Source organism: Cygnus olor, chromosome 1 (assembly GCF_009769625.2).
Source record: "Cygnus olor isolate bCygOlo1 chromosome 1, bCygOlo1.pri.v2, whole genome shotgun sequence".
Taxonomy (NCBI): Eukaryota; Metazoa; Chordata; class Aves; order Anseriformes; family Anatidae; genus Cygnus; species Cygnus olor.
In genome coordinates, this window is record NC_049169.1 from 158,877,162 (window position 1) to 158,884,732 (window position 7,571).

The following is a 7,571-nucleotide window of genomic DNA, read 5'->3' on the forward strand; positions in this document are numbered from 1 at the left end:
CTGTCAGTATAGAAGGAGGACTGGCATTGGGATTCAGTTAGCAAAGGCCACAATTATATAATTCCTAGGAAGTCACAACAATGCTCTGAGATGATAAAGTATATTAAGGTTCATAATTTCAATCTCTGATTAGCGAATGCTTTATCCAAAGATTATACTCAGATAACCTGATTAAATTAAAAAAAAAGAACTTAAATATGTGAAACTATCATTTAATTCATTTACATTATTCTTTTGAATTTTCATCTTTGAGTTGCCTCAGTTTTTAGAAAGTTTTCTCTGGATGCTAACATTATTTATTCATTGTTGCTGTGAGGGAGTTCCAAGTTCTGAGTCCTCCCATCAGTCTTAATTGCCCTTACTTGTCTCACCTGAAAATACCTTTTGCCAATGGGCCCAGGAGATATAATTGCTGAAATATTTGCTCTTGCCTATGCTGTGGACAGTCTTGGCGCCAGCTCCTCTCATGGAGCAGGCCTGTTCTTTCTGCTCCTTCTCAGTTGAACAGATCTCTCCAAAAGAGGGTAATTAAGTGAAAAGATTTAAAAAGTTGCAAAAAGCAAGAAAAAGGAACCTTTTCAAAGGTAAAAATGAACTCTTCATAAAAGAAGATCTTGAGACGCAAAAGTAGCAGACAGACTGCATGGGAATTAGCTTTCACTGTCTTAAGGAAATTATTTCAGTTATAAGGGCATAAGCATACAATGTCATCTCAAATAACCTCAGGCTTTTAGAGCACCAGCATAGGAATGGAAGATAGGACCCATGTTACATGATGAACTATTACCTTCCTGAAGCAAAAGCTGAATGTAAAAGGCATATCCTAGAACAAATCAAAACCTATGTATAGAGAACTGTCTAAAGTCTTGGTGTACACCATGTAAGGGACTACATGTGAGTTAACTGTACAAACTCCATGGAGGACTAATCAATACAGCCAATTGACTCAGCTTACCCTAAACAAACAGTCACTTTAAACCAATTGAGTAATTCTCCATTGACTGTACTGACTGCAAGTTCAACTCATTTGCCAAATGTCGGTGTCTAGTGTAATCTGAAACTCCTTAAGTTATATGAGAAATCTTCATAAGGCTTAGAATTGTGACAGAGGACTTGCAGAGACTCATGCCTTTCTGAATCAGCAGCTGAAAGGCAGGTGGATAGACATGAGGATCAGAAATTGCAAATGGCTGAATATTTATGGATCTGAATTGCTCCCCGGATTTTTACCAGCCGTAATGATGACTTTGACATGTTAGAGTATGATGCAGTATAGAAGTGATTTTAATGACCCACCTCACGTACAATTTCCACGCTACAAAGTCAAGGGATGTCTTGGTCTTGTACTATCATATGTCTTGTACCCTACCTTCAACTTCAAGTAGAAATCTCAGTAGACCAGTGTATCTCAAAACAGGCAGACAGCATGCACTTTTTTTTTTTTTTTTTTTTTTTTTTTAACCCAATCCCTATCTCTAGGTAATGTGAATCCCTTTATGGAGCATATTCAGTATGTCGAACATAAAGGTAGTAACATGCTAACAGAGAAGACCTCTTTGCCTCCTGTAATAGCTGTTCCACAAAGCATGATACATAAGAAGCACAGTGTATTTCTCAGAGATATAACAGATGGGAAGTGGGAAGTGTGGTTGATTGAGATTCAGTTCTGAACAATGTCACATTGGATATTCTCACATTCTTAAACTGTATTTTGATCTATGAGGTCAAAAGCTCAGGAAGGCAGAATAACTATCTGAATCTTTCTATACAATTTATCATAAACTTAATAAACAAATACAGCAAAGCTGGTATGACACACAAAAAAAACATATATATATATATAATTCTCTTTACCTCAAAGTGTACTACTGCTATATCTAAACACAAACAATATCAAGTTTAACAAGAGCAAGTGATGGATTCTGCACTTGGGAAGGGACAACCCTGGCTGTATGTACACACTGGGGAATAGAGGCTGAAAAGAAGCCCACAGAAAGGGATCTGGGAGTTCTAGTCAATGGCAAGCTGAATATGAGCCAGCAGTGTGCCTTGACAGTCAGGAGGGCCAACCGTATCCTATGGTGCATCAAGCATAGCATTGCTAGCCAGTTGAGGGAAGTGATTGTCCCACTCTGCTCTGTGCTGGTGTGGCTCACCTCACGTAGTGTGTGCAATTTTGGGCACCACTGTATAAGAAGGACATAAAACTATTAGAGGGTGTCCAAAGGAGGACTACAAAGACGGTGAAGGCTCTAGAGTTCAAGACGTATGAGAAGTGGCTGAAGTCACTTCATTTGTTCAGACGAAAGGAGACTGAGGGGAGACCTCAAGGTTGTCTACAGCTTCATCACGGGGGAGAAAGTGGAGGGACAGGTGCTAATCTCTCCTCTCTAGTGACCAGCAACAGAACAGCAACAGAACAGCAAGGGAATGGTATGAAGCTGTGACAGGGGAAGTTCAGATCAGATATCAGAAATAAGTTCTCCACCAAGAGGGTGGTTGGGCAGTGGAATGGGCTTAGCAGGGAAATGGTCACGGCACTGAGCCTGAAAGAGTTCTCAAGTAGTGTTTTTACCCTGATGGGCAGCTGAACTCCACCACAACCACTCTCTCATTCCCACTCCTCCAAGGAAAAGGCGAAATATGATGAAAGGGCTCAGGGTTGAGATAAGGACAGGGAGATCACTCACCAATTATTGTCACAGGCAAAACAGACTTGGCATAGGGAGATTAATTAATTTATTGCCTGTCACTAGTAAATTAGAACAGTGAGAAACTAAAAGCAAACTAAAAATGTCTTCCCCTTATCTACCCTCTTCCACCTCCTCCCCCTGAGTGGCGCAGAAGAATGAGTGCTGCAGTCAGTCCCCAACGCTTCATCTCCTCTGCTCCTTCACGGTCACTCTCTGTCTCTTCTCCAACACGGGGTCCCTCCCACAGGATGCCGTCCTTCCCAAACTGATCCTGTGTGGGCTTTCCACAGGCAGCAGCTCTTCAAGAACTGCTCCAACATGGATCTGTACCACAGGATCCATCCATCAGGAGCAAAATGCTACAGTTTTTCCCCCATGGGCAGCAGCTTCCCCCAGACCACCTGCTCCTGCGTTGGCTCCTCTCCATGGACTGCAGCTCCAGCACAGGGCCTGCTCCTGCGGGGATTCTCCATGGGCTGCAGCCTCCTCCAGGCCACGTCCACCTGCTCCATGGACCTCTCCACAGACTGCAGAAGAACTTCTGCTCTGGCACCTGGAGCACCTCCTGCCCTCCTTCTGCACTGACCTTGGGGTATGCAGGGCTGTTTCTCACTCCTCTCTCCCAGATGCTGTTGCGTAGCAGTTTTTTCCCTTTCTTAAATCTGATCTCCCATAGGTGCAACCAGTATCACTCATTGGCTTGGCTCTGGCCAGAGGCATATCTCATTTGGAGCTGGCTGCAAATGACTCTTCTCTCTGACATGGGGCACCTTCTGAACTCTTCTCACAGAGGCCACCCCTGCAGCCCCATTGCTACTAAACCTTGCCATGTAAACCCAATACAACAATGCTCTCAGACATGTTGTCTGATTTTTTGTGTGTCCTGTGTGGAACTAGAAATAGGACTCGATGATCCTTGTGGGTTCCTTCCTTGGGATATTCTATGATTCAATTATTCTATTATTTTATATATCAAATTAGATCATTTAATTCTTACTGTTTTATTAAAATAAATATACTAGTCACTGTTATATTTTCAATACAATAAGTTTCATGGAAGCAAAATAAAGTTTTTATTGTAATTTAAGGCCTAACTCATTTTTTTTGTTGTTTATTTTGTTGTTGTTGTTGTTTGTCTATTTGTTTGTTTTCCTTCTGAAGCCAAGAAAATCAGAGATATGTGTTCCAAACAGGACCACATATATGTGTGTTTTTCACAGCCCCTGTATTTTCCTCATTTTATAAATCAAATACCTTGTAAATTGGACAAAGTCTGATACCAGGTTATATTCTTCACATTGAGCTACAACTGCAGACTTCTTGATCACCAGGAGTGAAAGTCCCGTTCCTCCATGCCTGAGTCAATTTTATGTGTCGCACCTGGACCTGACATTGGTGTGCATAAGTTCTGGAAAAAAAAAAGTATGTGTGTGTCTATGTCTATGTTTATGCTATAGAAGTGAAATTGTTCTCCACCAACCATACACATTCCACTTAGTAAATAAATTTTCCATTTTCTGTCCCTGAGTGATGTTCCTGTGGCAACTTCACTCTAATTTTTCATGATGCAGAAAAGTATCAAATGGCACTTAGTACCTGTCTTGCAGATAAACTAAATTAAACTTCTAGTGGCTGATAAACTGACTTCTGACTAGTTTAATTAAAGATAAGAACTTGAGTTGTTCCGCAACACAGGCTTCTTGCATTTTAAATATCATGGGGAAATCTTACCTGCTCTCCATTGCCATCAAAGAAGAAGAAGACTCTCTGCAGTCCAGTGGAATAGCTGGTGGACCCATGCAAGAGATTTACAGACTCAGATGAAGGAAACATATAGGCATAGAAGCAGGAACATGTGGTCTGGGAAGACCACACATGTGGTCTGGTTCACCACACAGATGTTGTAGAGATGGGATCAGGAAAGCCAAGGTACCATTGGAGCTGAACTAGGCAAGGAATGGAAAGAATAATAAGAAGGAATTCTACAAGTATATTAGCCAGAAGAGGAAGACTGAAGAGAATGTACCCCCTCTGATAAACAAGATGGGAGGACTGGTGACAATGGACATGGAGCTGAGGTACTCAATTTTATTTTATTTTTTCTTCATTCTTCACTGGCAACCAGAACTTCAAGGCTGGGACTAGAGGATGAAGTCCCTTCCACTGTGAGTGAAGATGAGGTTTGAGACCATATGATCAACCTGAACATCAGTCTATGAAGACTGATGTTATCATCACAAGTTCCTGAGAGAGCTGGCTGATGTAGTTGCCAAGCCTCTCTCCATCATATTTGAAAAGTCATAGCAGTCAGGCGAAGTCCTCAGTGACTGGAAAAATGGAAACATCACACCTGTTTTTTAAAAGGGTAGAGAGGAAGAGCCTGGGAACTACAGACTGGTGAGCCTCACCTCCAGATCCTCCTGAAGCTATATTAAACGTATGGATGACAGGAAGGTGATTCAAGAGAGATGACATGGCTTCACAAAGGGCAAATTGTGCCTGACAAATCTAGTGGCCTTCTATGACAAAGTGACTACATCAGTAGGCAAGGGAAAATCAACCAATGTCATCCACCTGGACTTCTAGGCCTTTGGCACATTACCACACAACATCCTTGTCTCTAAATTGGAAAGATATGGATTTGATGGATGGACTATATGGTTGATAAGGGATTGGCTGGATGGCTCCATCCAAAGAGTTGTCATCAACATCTCAATGTCCAGATGGAGATCAGTGACAAGTGGTGTCCCTCAGGCATCTGTATTGGGACTGGTACTGTTTAATATCTTTATCAATGACATAGTGGGATTGAGTGCATCCACAGTAAGTTTGCAGATGACATCAAGCTGTGATGCAGTCAGCACGCTAGAGGGAAGGGATGCCATCCAGAGGGGCCTGGTCCGTCTTGAGAGGTGTGCCCATATGAACCTCATGAATTTCAACAAGACCAAGTGCAAGGCCCTGCACCTGGGTTAGGGCGATCCCTGGTAACAGTACAGACTGGGGAATGAATGGACTGAGAGCAGCCCTGATGAAAAAAACTTGCGGGTAGTGGTGGAAGAAAACTCAGCATGAGTCTGCAGTGAATGCTTACAGCCTGGAAGGCCAACTGCATCCTGGGCTGCACCAAAAGAATTGTGTCCAGCAGGTCGAGGGGATGATTCTCCCTCTATATTTCAATCTTGGGAGACCACACCTGGAATATTGCATTCAGCTCTGTGGCCCCCAGCACAAGAGGGATATGGACCTGTTAGAGCAGGTCCAGAGGAGCCACAAAAATTATCAGAGGTTTGGAGCACCTTTCCTATGGAGAAAGGCTGAGGAGAAGGGTCTCCAGGGAGACACTAATGCAGCCTTTTCAATACTTATAGGAGTCTTATCAGAAAGCTGAAGAGAGACACTGTAGAAGGGTATACAGCAATAGAAAAGGTGTAATGGTTTTAAACATACATGAAGGTACATTTAGATCATATAAGAAATAATTTTTTCACTGTGAGTGTGCTGAGGCACTGGAACAAGTTGCCCAGAGAAATTGTGGATGCCACCTCCCTGGAAGTATTTAAGGTTAGGTTGGATGGGGCTTTGAGCAGCCTGATCTAGTGAGAGATATCCCTGTTCATGTCAGGGTATTGGACCAGAAGTTCTTTAAAGGTCCCTTCCAACACAAACCAATCTGTAATTCTCTGATTATGAGTCCATGATTCTATGATTTTGTGACTCTATGATTCTGTGATTCTAGGTCTCCATGATTCTATGGTTTAAGTTGATATGGGATGGCAAGAGGTGTCTCCTTTTGGTTCATTGAATCTATCTCCATGTCTCAAACTGCTGAAACAGGAGTTTAGAAATATCTCTCAATATATTGATATCATATCATATATCATATATTATATGATATGATATCTCAGTATGATTTATATTCACAGCATACACATTCTGAGTGTTGTATCGCAGCTGCCATTAAGAGATGTAGAATGTTCTAATGGAAAAACATTTTCTCTTCTTCATCTCTTTTAGCTTGCACTGGCATTTCTTTGCCGTGGGTGCAACCTGTCAAAAGAAATTGCTCAACACACTTATTAATAGCATAACAGTATGCCTAATGTGATTTAATTAGCACAATCTAGTAGACTCAGCCAGTGACTGCTTCAGGAAACTTGTCATTGAATTTTAGCTCATAACCTTAAAGATTATGTGGAAGTTATTTTAAAAGTCTATTTAGATTTTTTTTTTATTTTTTTAGAATATTTAAATATTTCTATTTTTATTTTTCTTTATCTTACAGATTTAGAAAATAGAAGCCAAAACAAAACAAAATAAAGCAACTGATTCCCAGGAGAAATAACAATAAGTAAAATATTTTTTTCATATTTAAATTGTAGTTGATGATTTTAGCTTTTACACACTCTCTTGAAACTTGTTTGCACTGAAAGGGGCAATGCGTAACCATTTGTCAATGTTTTCTGCTTTAGTAGAAAAACTCACCTACTTTTCCTTCACTTACACGTGAACATCATTTGTTATTACAGAATACATTCCTTATGTGTCTGTAAATGTTCTTTCTCTAACCCCCATGGGTTAAGAGTGATGGGATCTGTTGTGGTTTAGCCCGGCTGGCAGCCAAACACCACACAGCCGTTCGCTCCCCCTCCCCCCTCCCTCTCTGGGATGGGGGAGAGAAACGGGAAAGTGAAGCCTGTGAGTTGAGATAAAGACAGTTTATTAAGACAGGAAAAATAATAACAATAATAATAATAATAATAATAATAGTATTAATAATAATAATGTGTACGAAATAAGTGATGCACAATGCAATTGCTCACCACCCGTTGACCGATGCCCAGCCTATCCCCGAGCAGCCGGCCCCACCCTCCATCC

At 41.3% G+C, this 7,571-nt stretch overlaps 1 long non-coding RNA gene across 1 annotated transcript; it reads left to right on the plus strand.

Moving 5' to 3' along the window:
• The first annotated feature begins 3,416 nt into the window (after positions 1–3,416).
• Positions 3,417–7,250, plus strand: LOC121063482. Its single transcript, XR_005816021.1, has 3 exons — positions 3,417–3,523; positions 3,855–4,115; positions 6,979–7,250. It is a non-coding gene; the product is annotated as an uncharacterized LOC121063482 (long non-coding RNA).
• The last annotated feature ends 321 nt before the right edge of the window (positions 7,251–7,571 follow it).